This window comes from Anser anser (assembly GCF_964211835.1).
Source record: "Anser anser genome assembly, chromosome: 4".
NCBI lineage: Eukaryota > Metazoa > Chordata > Aves > Anseriformes > Anatidae > Anser > Anser anser.
The window spans coordinates 70,795,014-70,810,665 of NC_139724.1; the positions used below are offsets into that span (position 1 = coordinate 70,795,014).

Below are 15,652 nucleotides of genomic sequence, written 5' to 3' on the forward strand. Positions count from 1 at the left end.
TAATGTGACACTAATCGATCTCTCTCTAAATAGTCCTGTTCCATTGAAACTGATGAATTTTGATATCATTGTTTGGGGTAAAACAATGATCTCTGGTTAATTAGTAATATGCGTGCTTTTCCTACGGCTCAGTTTTGAGCGGGGAGGAATTATTTAAACTGGAGACAGCCAGGTGAAGGACAGCCCTGCCCCATGGGAACCTGGGGGTACTCCAGCGATGTGTGTGTGCTTGTGATGGATGAATAGTGACATGGTGTTACTGCACCTCCGCGCTCCCTGTGCCAGCACCACGCCGTACCAGTCACCATATGCAGGGGCACAGCACCGAGCAAAGTGACTCTGCACAGAGCTGCAAAAGCAAGAAATGCCAGAGGGGAAAGCAAAACTCACAACAGATTTGCATTTGCCCTGAGCTGGCATTTGCTCCAGCTTTGCTGCTCTAAATCACAACGCCGCGGTTTCCAGCTCCATGGCTTTGCATGTTACCCTGTCATTTCTTAAGGGCCTTGTCTGCCTTTCAGCAGCCACTTATTTTGCAATGCCAAATCCCCGTAAGCCTCACTAAAGTCAGAGCAGGTTCTCCCAGCATAAAGCGATGCCAAGTCTCTACTCAGCTGCAGATGAGAATTCAGACCCTTACTGGTTTTATGCTGTCCTTATCTCAGCACTTCTCCAAGTGTTGGAAAAAGCTGCAGGCTGTTGTTCTCTGACAGTAGATGGAGATACCGCCAGGCTAAATACCGTCCCCAACCTGCATTACAGAGCTTCCCCGAGATCAAAGCAAACAGCAGGCCTGAAAATATAAATATGGTCATATTAAGGAATGTGAGGAAAGAGTGCCGAGATCAGATCTGTGCCTGTGCTGAGCATCAAACCCTCCCCACTCCATGAGCAGGGGCTGCATGGGCTGAGCGTGGTCCCCTCCTTCAGCTCTGGAAGCAGCAATTTCAATTCACATGAGCTGTCAGTAATCGTCAGCACTTAGGTGTGTTATCACACCACACCACTTTACTTAGGATACCTTTCTGCAGCTCAGCAAGAGGACAGGGTATAAATGGGATGTCTATTTTTGATCCTGCTGGAAAATCCCGTCACTATTCCTGGCCAATGCAGTGTGATGGAGAGAGGGATAAAATGCTCAGATTGGGTTGGAATACTGCCAGATAGCAATTACTCACAAATCTTTAACAGCCAAATCAGAGGTGCAAAGCACCTGCCCATCCCATCAAAACCTATATGAGTGAGTCTCCCGGCACATCCATGGGAGCAGATCTTCCTCCTAATCCTCCTCCTCACTCTCCTCCTTCCCTGAGTGACCCTAGCCTGAATCTGTCCCCGGATTTACAAAACCAACCCATTTCCCGTCAAGCATTTCTCATTGAGAGGCTGTCCCTTCTTTCTGACCACACTCTAGACATAGAGCTAACACAGAGCCAGGGATCCTATTTATAAGACATCGTGTCATATGGCTAATTTAAAAATGACATTTGTCAGTGAAAGCAGTAATTTTTTCAAGATGCTCACACAGGGCTCCTGAGCAAATAGCCCTGAAAATTATGGGCTTCCAAACCTTGCTTCGACTGAAGCAACTTGACAATGTTCGCTGCAGCCCTATTCGGAGGACGGCTATTTAAACACAGCGAGCAGTTCATTATCGCTTGTGTTCCCCTGCTAAGCTTTCACTCTTTTGTGAGCCCACTCCGAGCCCCGGATTGAGACATTCCCAAACCTGCCAGGTCACTCCTGCTTATCTTTCCCATGACACCCCGTCTCCCGACGCGCCCGGGGCCGTGTCCGTGCATCTCCGCACAAAGCCATTCTTCTGGCTGAGCGGAGGCATTTCCCCCGCGCCTCCGTCCGGACGGCGTGACAGATGCGGGGTGCCTTTCCCAAGCAGAAAAGGAGATGGGAGGCCACGGGCTGAATGTTAAACGCACCACACAGCAAACATAAAAAAAAACAGGCCAAACGTGCTCACGGAGATTTATACCAACGCTCGCTCTCTCCGGCTGGTCAAAGGTTCAGGCGCTCGTAATAGTTTCCCAAGGCACGTTGACTGTGACAGATTTTAAAGAAGAGGCTCCTGAGGGAGTTCAAGGCGTAAATTGAATTACAGTATGCTTGGCCTGAGGTTGCTAGGGAGATCCCAGAGCCAGGGAGAGAGTTCCTGGTGATTTTTCACTGTTGTTTGAAGGCTGTGAAATTAAGGCTTTGTGCGGCACTCACCGAGACAAGGCTGTGGTTGGCGTTCACCATTGACATCAAGCCGGATTGGCCCGGAGGGGGCAAATTTTTATGAAACAGATATGACAAAGCAGCATTTTGATCAAGTCATCGCTCTCTTTTAAAAGAGCCATGCTCGCTTTTATTCGCCCCGTGTGATGGACGTTCCCATTTAACCACTTTCAGAGGCCTGAACCTCGGCCCGGCAGCCCAGGCTGCCCTGAGCTTTGGGAGGAGCACCGAGTGGGATCAGGGCTTCGCAGCTAATCCCTTTACCCCCAGCATGAGTGGAAGTAAATTCCCAGCACTGAATCCACCAGACTCCAAAAGAATTCAAGTCTGGGGCTATGCTTTGCAGCCATAGCCTGATTTCAGTTCATCTCATGAGCTTGGACTTCGGCAGCGTGCAGGAGGGAGGGATTTCAGCTCTTTTGGGGAACTCTCAAAGAGGGCAGGGATTTTTTCCTCTAAGGGAACCCGTGTCCTAGCAATGGCAAATGGATCTTTTGAGAGAAGATCATGCAAAACCACCTGCAATTCCTCTCCTCCATTCATGCCCAGCCACATGTGACCAGGACCTGGACTTAGATAAGCTTTCTCTGGGCCATGCCCTCCCTGGGCAGTGCTGCCAACAGCATTATCAAGGGTCAGCTGCGGCCAGAGGCAACCTAGGCAGTGGCCAAATGTGGCCCAGGGCAGCCTGACCTCCACGTCACCCCTCCCAGGGGTGCACTGCTGAAACAGCCCCAAGTGGCCCGGAGGTACCAGGTAACTACTACATTTGGGTAGCTCCCCCCAGCAGCAGGACAATCACAGTTCCCATCTCAGGAATGCAGAAATATATCTCAGTGTTACAGAAAAGCCAGAAACAAAACCACATGAAGGAAATGGTGCAGTCTCTTAGGGCTCCAGAGAGATAGGCTCATGTCCTAACTCTGCCATGGGTTCCCTACATGAACACATCTTGGTCATGAGATATATATGCAGTGCTGAATAACACAGAGTGGTGGGACAACCTGAAGCCCTGGACAACTGATCAGTCACATGGCGTCATGGTTCCCTGGCTTGGTGTGGACCCAGCCAGCCTTGGTTCTGGGGACACTGGGGTCTATCCAACCTGGCCTCAGGACCAGGGACCATTACCCACAGCCGTTCTTTTGGCAATATAAGCAGAGACATACACTGAAAACATGATCGCTAAACAGCTGTGAATATGGTTCTTCCTCCCGATTTCTGGCTACAGGAGCACTTCAGATAGAGCTGGTCTGGGTATGGTTGGCATGTGGCAACCTGTGTGCACTGGGAGGCATGTCCTGGCCATCTTTTGTGGTGCCCTGAGACAGTGGAAATGTATTCTCCTACTGTAATTCTGCTTTTCAAAAAAAAAGTTATTTTTAAAATACACTGGGATAGGAAATGTTGTGTGGGTTCAGATCCTTGTAGTGCATTTGTCCATGTCACAAGACAATAAGATTTTTTTTTCAATGAGGTCCTTTTTCCCACTTGCAATTTCCAGATGATGCCAGTTAGTGTAGGGAATTGTTCATGCAAGCTTTTGAAGGTAAGAAGCAGAGGATGATAACACTTTCAAAGCAAGTGCTGAAGGCAAGTCAAGGCTAAATAATGAGTGAGGAGTCTACATCCTACAGCCACCCTCAGCAAGCCCAAACTAGCTGCAATGTCCTGTGCTCAACAGGACAAGCTCAGCCCTATGTGCAATGCTGAAAGCTGCCAAATCAAGGATGCCAAGACCCTCTCTTGTGACCATCTCACAGGAAGACAGAGAAAGACAAAAAGGATAAAATTGAGATAGGAGAGAGCTGAGCTGCTACAGCTCTGGCTGGAGGGATGCTAATTGGAGAAGGAGTGGCTGTCTCACAGACGTCAGCCTTGCCCTTTCCCTTCCCTTCCCAGCCAACTCTGTGTCTCCTCGCAGCCCTGGGCTGCTCCTGGTGCCAACAAGGCCCTTTCTCAGCTGTGTGACACCAAAAGACTTTTTTTTCCTGGAGAAGAGACAGCTTAACTGGGAAAAAGTCCCTGCCTGAGGCTAAGGGAGCTGCCACCCAGATCAGCACCTGGAGTGGCCATGTTGAGGCAACTCCCAGGAGTACAATTCTCAAGAATATCCAATTAGTTATAATATTGGATAACTAATGTTGGATCTCAAGCAAGCACCAGTTAGCACAGCAGGTAGCAGCTGCAAATCCTGGGAAGAACCTTGGGATGAAAATAAAACAACAAGATTAAAGAAAACAAAGCACACATTTAATAATTCCTAGGTAGATAATTTATTTGTTCACATTTCTCCTAAATCAATTTTCCACCATCCTCTAACCTCATCCCAAAGGGGCTGATGCTGCCCCTTAACTAATAAGCTGTTTGGTATGTTGTTTGGCATGTGAGACGCAGCTGGACTTGTCTTCATTTTATAAAATAGTGGGAGGACTTTGCAAACACAAAAACCCTCCCAGAATGAACCCCTCTATTTCTTGGGTTGGCCTATTGTGCACAAAAATGTCATCTCTGTTTGCCGAGAGGAGCAAAGTGAGTAAAATACAGATGGGGAGAGCTTGCTTTCACTCCAGCACTGTTTGCTCTGAAATGTTATGCAATGCAGATTAATGTTTTAGCACAAGAGAGTTCAGACGAGGTCCTGAGATTATGCTGTCTCCAAAAAAAAAAAAAAAAGAAAAAGGAGGAGAGAGAGAAACCCCTGGAAAAAAAGAAATAAATCTGCATTTTGAGAATTTGAAACTGCAGCAAAAGAAAAGAGGCTCATTGGAAATATAGGAAGCAGACAGGGAACTCTCCCAGGGTAAAACCACACAGTATCAGCACCACACAGGGAAGCTGCCCACTGCAAGCAATGGGGAAAAAACTCAGTTCAGGTTTCATGCAGGTCTTGGTTTGCCAGCACCACTGGTCCTGCTCTGTTCCATGGTGCAAAGCATTAGTAATGTTGACAGGATTAGATAGATATGATGACATAGGGATTGATCTCAGCTGTAAATTCAGACTCCCCTGCAGAACTCATTACCCAGAGTCTGTTGAGGAAGCACCCTAAAAGCAGGTGAATCTCTTCGAATTCTAATTAAAAAATAAATAAAAAATAAAAAATCAGTAGGTATATCACAGCACTGCCCATTTCTGCTTTTCAGGATCTGGGTTTGTACACAGATTTCTTGCCAGGACAGGTTAATCTGAGTAACATGAACTTCACCAGCAAAGCTATAATCAGCCTTTGACTTTTCATCTTTCCATGGCCATATATATATATATATATACCCACCACCTGCTGCAGCACCTCTGTCAGCATCGAGCTGTGTCCAGCTGTCCTGTGTTCCCTCTGGCCTAGCTCCCGAGCCACGTCCTCCCGGTGATGGTAGTGTTAGCAGCAGAAGACCTCAAAATCAAGTGAACCTACACCTATGATTTGTTAAAAAAAATTGTATATACATTTGTCTATTTTGGAGGCACAGAATGGTCATAGATAACATTCATTTCATTCTAAGTAGCCATGTTTTGATAGGAAAATGTATATATAAATGCACATATATACATACACATATACTTGTGTGTGTATGTTTAAAGTTTTTAAACCCCCAGGCCATGCTCACTGTCTAGCAAGACCTTGCCAATGAAGGCCATGCACTGGTCCCCACACGGTGACCTGTGCTGGTTGCTCCACCAACCTGCACATTGACCGCCTCGATGGGAACTACTGCCCACCTAGCAGCTACAAACCCCCAACAAATCTCTGCTCTTGGCCTCTCCATCACACAGGTGCCGACAGTCGGGAGAGATCACATTACAGGCTGCTGGGAATGACTTGTGGGCCAGTTTCTCAGTGCTGCGACACAGATTTCTCTCTTTCATTAATTTCTAATCTACCCCTTCCTCCCCCCAGTATAGCTCTGGATGGGGAAACATCTGCAAATAAAGAAGGGATTTTCTCTTGTCTCTTAAAAGACAACTCCTCATTCATTTTCTCTTTCTGTTGTTATTGTTGTAGTTAAATGAGACAGATGCCACGCATTTATATTTTCTGATCCAAAGCACATTGGAGACAATGAAATGATTTCCATTCATTCCTGGGCACACTGGATGAGTGGTAATACCTACAAACCATCCCCTTATCCACTCTTTAATTTGCACCATTTCTTTTTCCAAATCACCAAGCTGCTTCATGCAAAAAATGTACAATATACAATGCACCAGGGTTTATATATTTTCCCTTTGGGCATCTTTATCTAGAATTTAAAAGCTATTATTAACTAATGCTTTCACTTTATTTTATGTTTGAAAATAATGAAGTCTAATAAAATTGATTTCCAAAGCCATTCAGTCTTAAATGTAATAAATCAAACGGTAGAGAGATACTGTGTATACGCGGCTGTGCATGCCAAATGCAACTAAAATTAATACCTTGATGTTTTACACTATTATAAAATGCAGTCTTATATTTTTTAAATGCCAACTTGATTAATTGGCCCCCTAACTGAACATTCAGGCTGCTACTGTGATGAAATGTTTTGTGGGTTGACTGTGCGATGGATTATTATAAAGAGCTGAGTAATTAACTCTATTGGGAGCCTTATATCAGGGCACTGGGGTTTAATCTAAGCCACGATGACTTGGTGCTAGAAACGAACCAAATGCCAGGGGGTGAATTCATACCTGGTGTAATCCGCTACGCAGCCCAGTGGAGTTACTACAGGAAGGGGTTTCGTTTGTGCCTTATGTTTTCACTTGCACAGTGCAAAGGTTAAGGCTGTCAGGCCAGGCTGTTTGAAAGCTTAACGATTAAGTATTATCACTGTTTGCAGAGCCATTCTTCAAATGTTTTCAACATAAAACAGTTTATTAAAGGTCTGGCAGGCTTTCACTGAGAAATGCCAAGATGTGATTTCTCCCCTTCCTCACTGTTATTTTAATACTTAGCACCTCTGCAAGCGGGGGGGGGGGGGAGAAAGAGAAGAAAATCCCCAAAATAAATAAAGCCTGATACTCTGAAACTCAGCTACTCAAAACTCCAGGAGGGACCCAGGCCCCACCAGAGGTTTGGGAAGGCTGTGTGGACCAGGGGCCACCAGTTGGTGCCACCAGATCCCACACGCTATGCCTTCCCTCCAGGTGCTGTCTGGTGACCACCCGTGAGCTCTCCACCAGGGGATTCACCCTTTGCATTATATTTCTTTGCACTTCAATGATTTTTTTCCAACTTCACAACAACTCATTCTACACAGGCTCAGGTGCTGTAGGCCTTGTCTGTGTAATGCATTGCCTTGTCTGTGCTCACCTTGGGCAGGGGGCACCGATGCACCCAGCCTTGTCCCTCCACACTGTTGGGACTGCTGAGTTTTGTACAAGTCATTGCCAAAAAGGCTTTTACAATAAGCCATGCTAGGACTTCCAATCCTTTAAAATGCCATCATGCTGAATGCAGGTTGATTCTGGACCATCATTAAATCAGAAAAACACTTCTTTTTCCCAAACAACGAGCATTTAAAGTTTTGAGAACTCATGAAAGAGAAAGGAGATATCTCTGTATCCCTAAGTAATTCCCAGGAGGAGTCCAAAAGGAAGAACAACACGATGGAGAAAAGTGGAAAGAAATTAAAGAAATAAGGAAAATAAAGAAAAGAAATAAAAGAAATGAAAGAAAATCTATTTTACAGAGGTTGTTTTATTGTGTTGGAGAAACTTTTCTCCTAAAAAATGAAAAGGCAGTGTATCACAGAGAGATGAAAAGATTATATCTGCAACAGTGGGCCAAAACTGTGGGCCAAAACCTATGCCTAAACTAAGGCATTGCTCCTAGCCTTGGAGGCAACAGGGACAGAATAGAAAGTGGGAGCTCTGGGATGCTTCCTGTGTGCTGCAGAGTGGGAGAACCTGCTCAGGGATCTCCTCATGTGGAGGCATTACACTATACCAAAGAGCAGCACAAGGCAGATGTTGGCTTTCCCTATCTGCAGCCCCACTGCTGTGTCACTGTTTTGGGCTGGTTTTTGATTATTTTTGGTGTCTTTGATTTCATGAAGCTGTAAGATCCCTTGCAAATGGTTAGATCACTGGAAGATTGGCTTGGACTGGCGTACGCTTCGCTGGGTTAGAAACTGGCTGGATAGCCGGGCCCAGAGAGTTGTGGTGAATGGAGTCAAATCTGGTTGGAGGCCGGTCACTAGTGGTGTCCCCCAGGGCTCGGTACTGGGGCCGGTCCTCTTTAATATCTTTATCGATGATCTGGATGAGGGCGTCCAGTGCACCCTCAGTAAGTTTGCAGATGACACCAAGCTAAGTGCGTGTGTCGATCTGCTCGAGGGCAGGAAGGCTCTGCAGGAGGATCTGGATAGGCGCGATGGGCTGAGGTCAACTGTATGAAGTTCAACAAGGCCAAGTGCCGGGTCCTGCACCTGGGGCGCAACAACCCCAAGCAGAGCTACAGGCTGGGAGATGAGTGGCTGGAAAGCTGCCTGGCCGAGAGGGACCTGGGAGTATTGGTTGATAGTCGGCTGAATATGAGCCAGCAGTGTGCCCAGGTGGCCAAGAAGGCCAACAGCATCCTGGCCTGCATAGGAAGCAGCGTGGCCAGCAGGTCTAGGAAAGTGATTGTGCCCCTGTACTCGGCTCTGGTGAGGCCGCACCTCGAGTACTGTGTTCAGTTTTGGGCCCCTCGCTACAGGAAGGACATGGAGGTGCTCGAGCGAGTCCAGAGAAGGGCGACCAAGCTGGTGAGGGGTCTGGAGAACAAGTCTTACGAGGAGCGGCTGAGGGAGCTGGGCTTGTTCAGCCTGGAGAAGAGGAGGCTCAGGGGTGACCTTATCGCTCTCTACAGTTACCTTAAAGGAGGCTGTAAAGAGGTGGGGGTTGGTCTGTTCTCCTACGTGCCTGGTGACAGGACGAGGGGGAATGGGCTAAAGTTGTGCCAGGGGAGTTTTAGGTTGGATGTTAGGAAGTACTTCTTTACCGAAAGGGTTATTAAGCATTGGAACGGGCTGCCCAGGGAGGTGGTGGAGTCACCATCCCTGGAGGTCTTTAAAAGACGTTTAGATGTAGAGCTTAGCGATATGGTTTAGTGGAGTACTTAGTGTTAGGTCGGAGGTTGGACTCGATGATCTTGAGGTCTCTTCCAACCTAGAAATCTGTGATACTGTGATACTGTGATAAGATGCTGACATCTGACATGTTGCTGCTCACTGCATGCTGGCACTGTTTAAGAAGCAACGGTTTCCGGATGGTACAGATATTTGCTAGTCTTCCAGGAATTTGATCAGGCTTCTAGCATTCAGACAGCATAACAAGCATCCTTCCTTTCTTAAAGTGGAGTAAGAGCTGTTATGTTTTTTCATTGTATAGGTCCTCCAATGACTTTTTCAGGCTCCTCCAGCAACCAGGGTAAAGTGAGATCCCTAGAGGCACAAATACTTATTCGTTTTAAAAAAATACTTTGGAAATTAGAAAAAAATGCTTTTAGACACTGGAAAAAAAGCAGGAATGAACAACATACACTTCGAGATTTATTGTGTAGTTTTCTCTTCTATATGGAGTGCTGTGCAGCACCTAGACATGCTTTGGAGAGCATTTTTTTTTAAGCAGGGATAATTCTTTAAATTGAAGTCCAAATCACAAAACTTTACATGACAGCTTGCTGCAGAAGATAAAACAACTTTATAGTAGCCAGTAAATAGACAAAAATTCTTCTAGGCTCACTTCTCTTATCATTTCCTCTCACATGAAGTACAAGTGAAATGCTGGATGCTACAAGGAGAAGAGATCACTGCTGTGCTTACTGAGAACACAGAGAATTGGACCCATTTTTGTGACTTGGTTGGGTCTGCCTGAGACAGATTAAAGGAAACAGTGGCTTCTCATCCAGCTGCCTATGCTTGTTAAAGGAGAGACGCTTCATCTTTTCTCAGAAGCATACATCATTAGGGAAATACTGTCTTGCTGCATTAGAATAAATTACTATGCAACAAACATATGTTACAGCTAATTGTGCTGGAAAAGAAAAAAGCATTTACTGCCTTGCATGGTTAACATGTGAAAGTGGATAAGGAAAATGAATTAGCTTCATAGACACTCTTTCAGTTAAGTCCTGAAAGCATAGATATCCATGTTGGGTTTACAAAAGGGAGAGATTTAATTTAGAGGGATTATTTAATAAATCCACCAGTGCCTGAGCAGGAAGAAATAATGGAAAGGACAGGATATTTGATTACTTGTTTAGCCTGCACTATGCCAGCTAGAATACGTTTAACATGTCCAGTCCCTGGGGTCAAAATCTACTGACACACTCTGATGTAGGTCAGGAATAAGCCTGGGGGGCCCTTGGGCTGTCTCCTAATTTACATGAGCATAAACAAGAGCAGGCACCCAGCCTGCAGACCTCGATCGCTTCGTCTGTCAGAGCTGCGGCCACATCCCCTGGGATCACAGGGTGGTGGGCAGCATCCCGTCCCACATCTCCACTGCACGAGTGGAGAAGACAAAGCACTCAGGAGGGCCTAAACCCACAGCCCTGACAGCTGCTGGGTTCTCTCCATGATGGGGGCATCTGCAGAGATGATATAAATCATAATTCACTCTGAGTCACCATCAGTAATGATGGGAGCCGAGAAAAACCTGGTTTTTTTCACTATGTAGGCAGAGGAAGAGGGAGCATATAGCAACTCCGTCACCTTACAACAGGTCCCACAGAGGTAACTTACCTTGAACACGGAGGTTATGCATGAAAATGTTCCTCAGATGGCAGGACAGAGAGTGACAACGGGCTCTTCCTTCCTCTCTTTTGCCCTTGGTCACACCTTTGATAGAAAGAAGATATCCAGGAAGGCTTATGTAAGAAATTAAGAAGGGAACGTTGACAGCACCAGAAACCCAAAGTATTGCAAATGTTGCTACCTGGAAAGGCAATTCCATGCCCAAATCTCCAGGAGCTATGCGCTGACTGCTTTATGTGACCACCAGACATTTGCTGTCTAAGCAACATCCAGCCATCGTCTAGTAACAACCTAACCTCTCAGACAGCTCCAGGCACATGAAAACTTATCGGTGCAAACATCTTGCATTCTGCCCCCCGAATATGCAAATAAACAATATGCAAATATAAAATAAGCATTTATATGCATATATACAAATTATTGTGAGTAGCAAGCACAGATGTTTGACATAAATTTGTAGGTTGATATTATTATCTCATGTCAAACTAGCATAATTTGGAATTGTAAGGGGGTCAGACCCTCATCTCAAATGGGGGGGGGGGGTATTTTTGGAGTAGCTCTTGTGAAACCGAGGGCTTTTCTCGTATTTATACTGATGTAGTCAAGATTGGAGTCTGACCCGCCCATAGCGTGGAGGAGTTAAAATGAGATGCAAATCTCAGCTCGTTTCACTGCTGTGTGGATGCAAATGCCACGCATTGCGTTACGCGAAGCAAAAGGCCTCAGACATCGTCCTGCCTAATCAGGGCTCCGTACAAGCACAGGATTTATGAGCTGCACATTAAGTCCCGTGATTTACGCCACTTTCCCTGCTCAGGTTTGCTGCCTTCCCCCAGGGATGGTATCTGTGTCCGTAGGCACTTTCTAAGATTTCTATGCGCTACCTCAACAAAATGCCCTTTCATGAGGCCAAATACATCATATCAAGAAAGCAACTGTATTTCTTTCATACTGTTTTAAGCTCAGTCAGCTATATGAGGTGCAGTAGCCAGCTTCTGGAAAATAGTTAGCCCTGTGTGTACCAGAGTGATAAATTAATACAGAAATGGTCTATTAATTTAGAAATGCCCGTTTCTGTTGCTGGCCACAGGGCACTGTGACAGGCATACAAGGCCCCTCTGTTTGTGTCACCATGTTACATGCAAAGCAGGTAAACTCTGACGCAGATGCTTTTCCAGCAGCATAGCAGCCTTTTCCTTTTATTTCACTCCTGAAGTGACATTTTGGTGTGCTCAAAATGAGTTCAGAACGGGTCCAGTGGAAAAAAAATCAAGGAAATACCATATCCTATAACTTCTTCTCTTTTTTCTTGCAACAACACACTTGAGATGGGCCTAGAAATTAATAAGCATCTCCAGGAGAGCTGCACCTCACTTGAATTTTCTTGGTCAGAAGTTATACAGCTGGCAGAGGGAAGAGCCTAGATCATATTTTCACTCACCACTGCCTGTAAGCAGGAGTTTATTGGCATGTGTGCTGCAGCTCGGGATTTGTTGAACTGCACAAGGCATCCAGGAAGTTAGCACAGTCATATTGATAGCTAGGACTCTGATGCTTTGAAACATTGTGTGTTATATGGCAAATGCGTGCCATATCTGAGGATGGAGGAGTCTCAGAAAAATAAATAAATAAATAAATAAATAAAAGAAAAAAAAAGAAAAAAAAGACATGCAGCAGAGAAAAGAAAAGGATAAAGAACATTTTCCTGTTTCTAAGCACTGACACAACTTTTCATTGAAAGGGAGAGAGATAAATACATATTTTTAAAAAAATAAACATCCATCTAGGCACCAGCCCAATTTTCCAATCTTTCAGATTTATAGTGTGCCTTGCAAACTGCTTGCATCTCCTTCATTACAAATACACCAACTTCTGCGGGCTAAAATCTTGAATAATAGAAATTAAAATGAAGATAAAAAGTTAATGACGTGCCCATTTTATTTACATCCCTATTCCCCACCACTTGTTCATTCTGGACAGCATCCAGAATAGCATTCAGGGACCTAAAGTTTAGCTCAGGAAGAATCTAAGCTCCTATATTGAGAAAAGCAACCCAAAACTAACCCTTTAGGGCTTGACCTAAAACTAAACCCTTTAGGCTTTAGTCACTTTAATATCACTTATTTTCTGATGACAATGTTGTTAGCTATCTGTTCAAACTGATGGACAGTCTAGAGCTCGTGTCTGTCTTCATGGCTTGGGTGCTCTAACTGATAGCCATAACAAAACGGGCCACAGCTCTTTCAAGAGAAAATGGTGATCCACTCAGCTTGCACTGAGATATGTTTTAAGTTCTTGCTTCTCAGTTTCAGACTCTGGACCCTTATTTCTTCTAGGTGCAGAACTGTAGCCCTGAATTATGAGCTACTTCTGGATAAGAGAGCTTTTACTTTCCACGGGTTCAGACTTTTCTCCATTCACTCCCAGTAAACACCACCAATAGAAATGTGGGGCTCACTCAACCTCCTATGTTTAATTATTTTCAGGGGTTACAGCTCTAAGTATCACAAATGCCAACATCTCCTTTTTGGATACAATGCCTTCTTTTTTTTTTTTTTTTTTTTTTTTTTTTGAATTGTAAGGTGAGAAACCCAGATAACATCTCTTCTCAGGCATAGGCAAAGTGCTTATTCTTAGTGATACAATGATTTACATAATAATGTCATGAGGAAAGAGGAAGAGGAGCTGCACTTTTTTGTAGTGCTTCTGCTGGAGAGGCAAAGAAAAAATAGGCAAGAGTTTGCCTTTAATACGTGGTCACCACCTGTGTGCTTACAGAAAGTTGTCTGTAAGCAGCTGCTAATGTGACCACAGTAACATGTTCATCACAATGCCTGGATTAAATAAACCTGGTGTAATTCTCCCACTTTACAGCTGTGGTGCAGAAAAAGTCCTTGAGCTAGTGTATGAACCCTGGGACTGTCCAGAATGAGCTTTTTCTCCCCATGCCCATAGAGAGAATCAGGGCACTTTAGTCAATATTCATCACTGCATATGTGAAGGTTATTGACATGAATCATGCCTCTTATGCCTTCTGCTTTAAGATGTATTCAGTGTTCATCTGCAGCAGAACAAAACATGCAACTTAACTAAATATCATTGGGCATCTTGAATTAACATGTCCTGCAAAGCAGAGCAGGATAAAACCTCTTGGCCAGCTTCTTCCCACTTACCTGCTGGGAGATCCACAATCATTTACACCAGCAGAGACACCAGAGTTTGCTGCAGGGATTTATAGGATAAAATCTTTTATAGGATAATTTATAGGATAGAGTTTGCTGCAGGGATTTATAGGATAAAATCTTTCCTGTGACAGTAGAAATACTTGCAGTAAAACAGAGACCTATGAAGGTGAGATCCAGCTTTGGTGCAGAAATACCAACCAGGTACAAGTCAGGCCTGCGCTGGGTTGAAATGTAATAAATAAATAAACAAATGAAGTTTTCCTTCTCTCACAGCTAGAAAGCTTTTATTCTAGTCCAGAAATGAGGACAAGGAATTCCCATCATTGTTTCATGCTTTTTTTTTTTAAGTCCATTTTTCAAAAAGTAATTTTGAAATGTTCTGGGAAATGCAGGGGGTGGGAATGCTAATCTATCATCCGCTTCTGATAGCGTTTAATTAAAAAACATAGCTATTAGTCATCTGCTACCCTACCACCAGGGCTGACCTGACAATATCTTAACACGCTGGTGAAAGAAAAATTGAAAAGACTCTTTTTCATTGTATTTTATCTTAGCAGTGGGGGAGAACAAGTATATAATTTAAGGGAGGGCAAAGACAGGTTCTCATGCCAGTTTCTCAGGAGGTTAACCCAGTCTGGATTTTTTTCTAACACAAAGGTGTTCTTTCTCCTGTTATAGCCAATGTGACTGTTAAAATAAAACAAGCAAATAAACAAAAAACAGAGAAACTACTATGGAAGAAAACTTGAGTGATCAAAGCTATCATCCTCCCCATAGGACCTCTAAAACTTGCATTTGTAGTCTCTGAAGAGTTAGATTTCTCCCCCAGTGGAATAAGAAACCAAGAAAATACAGACTTAATTGAAATCTCCCACACCCCAGTCTTTCAGGTGGCCATGATCTGATGAGATTCAGGCTCAGCTTGGCCCATGTGCTCTCAAATATCTCTTCATCTACTTGTTGGCTGGACACATACCTTGGTGGAGAAAGCCCTAAAGACACGATACCAGGAAATGGGCAAAAGCCAAGGCAGTTTCAATTTATACTCATTTGCCTTTTCTGTGGTTTAGCTAAAAGCTACCCTTGCTGAGAGGTTCAGCATCATATTCCAAAGGTTGGTGGGAGACAGTAACACAGACAAACACATGACAAAGAAAAAGGCCAACCATGAAGTTCAGGTCCAGGTCCTGGTTCCAGAGTAGGATGGAGATGCAGATATGATTTCAATCGTGGTCCAGTTTCCAGGTTAGTCGTGAATAATATTGACCTTAGGCTGCAGTAGGACTGAACATCTAGGAGTATAAGAAAGCCACCTGAAATAAACAGTAGACTTGACAAAGAATGAAAATTCCCATCACCCAATTACATAGGTGAGAACTGATCAATTACTGAGAAGAGAATAAGAATTATAGACTTATAGTACCTTAATTATGGTGTATTTAAATGTGCCTTAATCAGTCCTGAATTCACATGCTTATTTCAGACCACAACTCTGCCTGAAAGAAAAGATGTGAGAAC

The 15,652-nt window shown here is 44.4% G+C and overlaps 1 long non-coding RNA gene across 1 annotated transcript; it reads right to left on the reverse strand.

The window, feature by feature from the left end:
- Positions 1 to 4,538: 4,538 nt before the first annotated feature.
- Positions 4,539 to 15,428, reverse strand: LOC310898370. Its single transcript, XR_014583243.1, has 3 exons — positions 15,301 to 15,428; positions 10,938 to 11,033; positions 4,539 to 5,649 (listed from the first exon to the last, which is right to left on the reverse strand). It is a non-coding gene; the product is annotated as an uncharacterized lncRNA (long non-coding RNA).
- Positions 15,429 to 15,652: the final 224 nt, after the last annotated feature.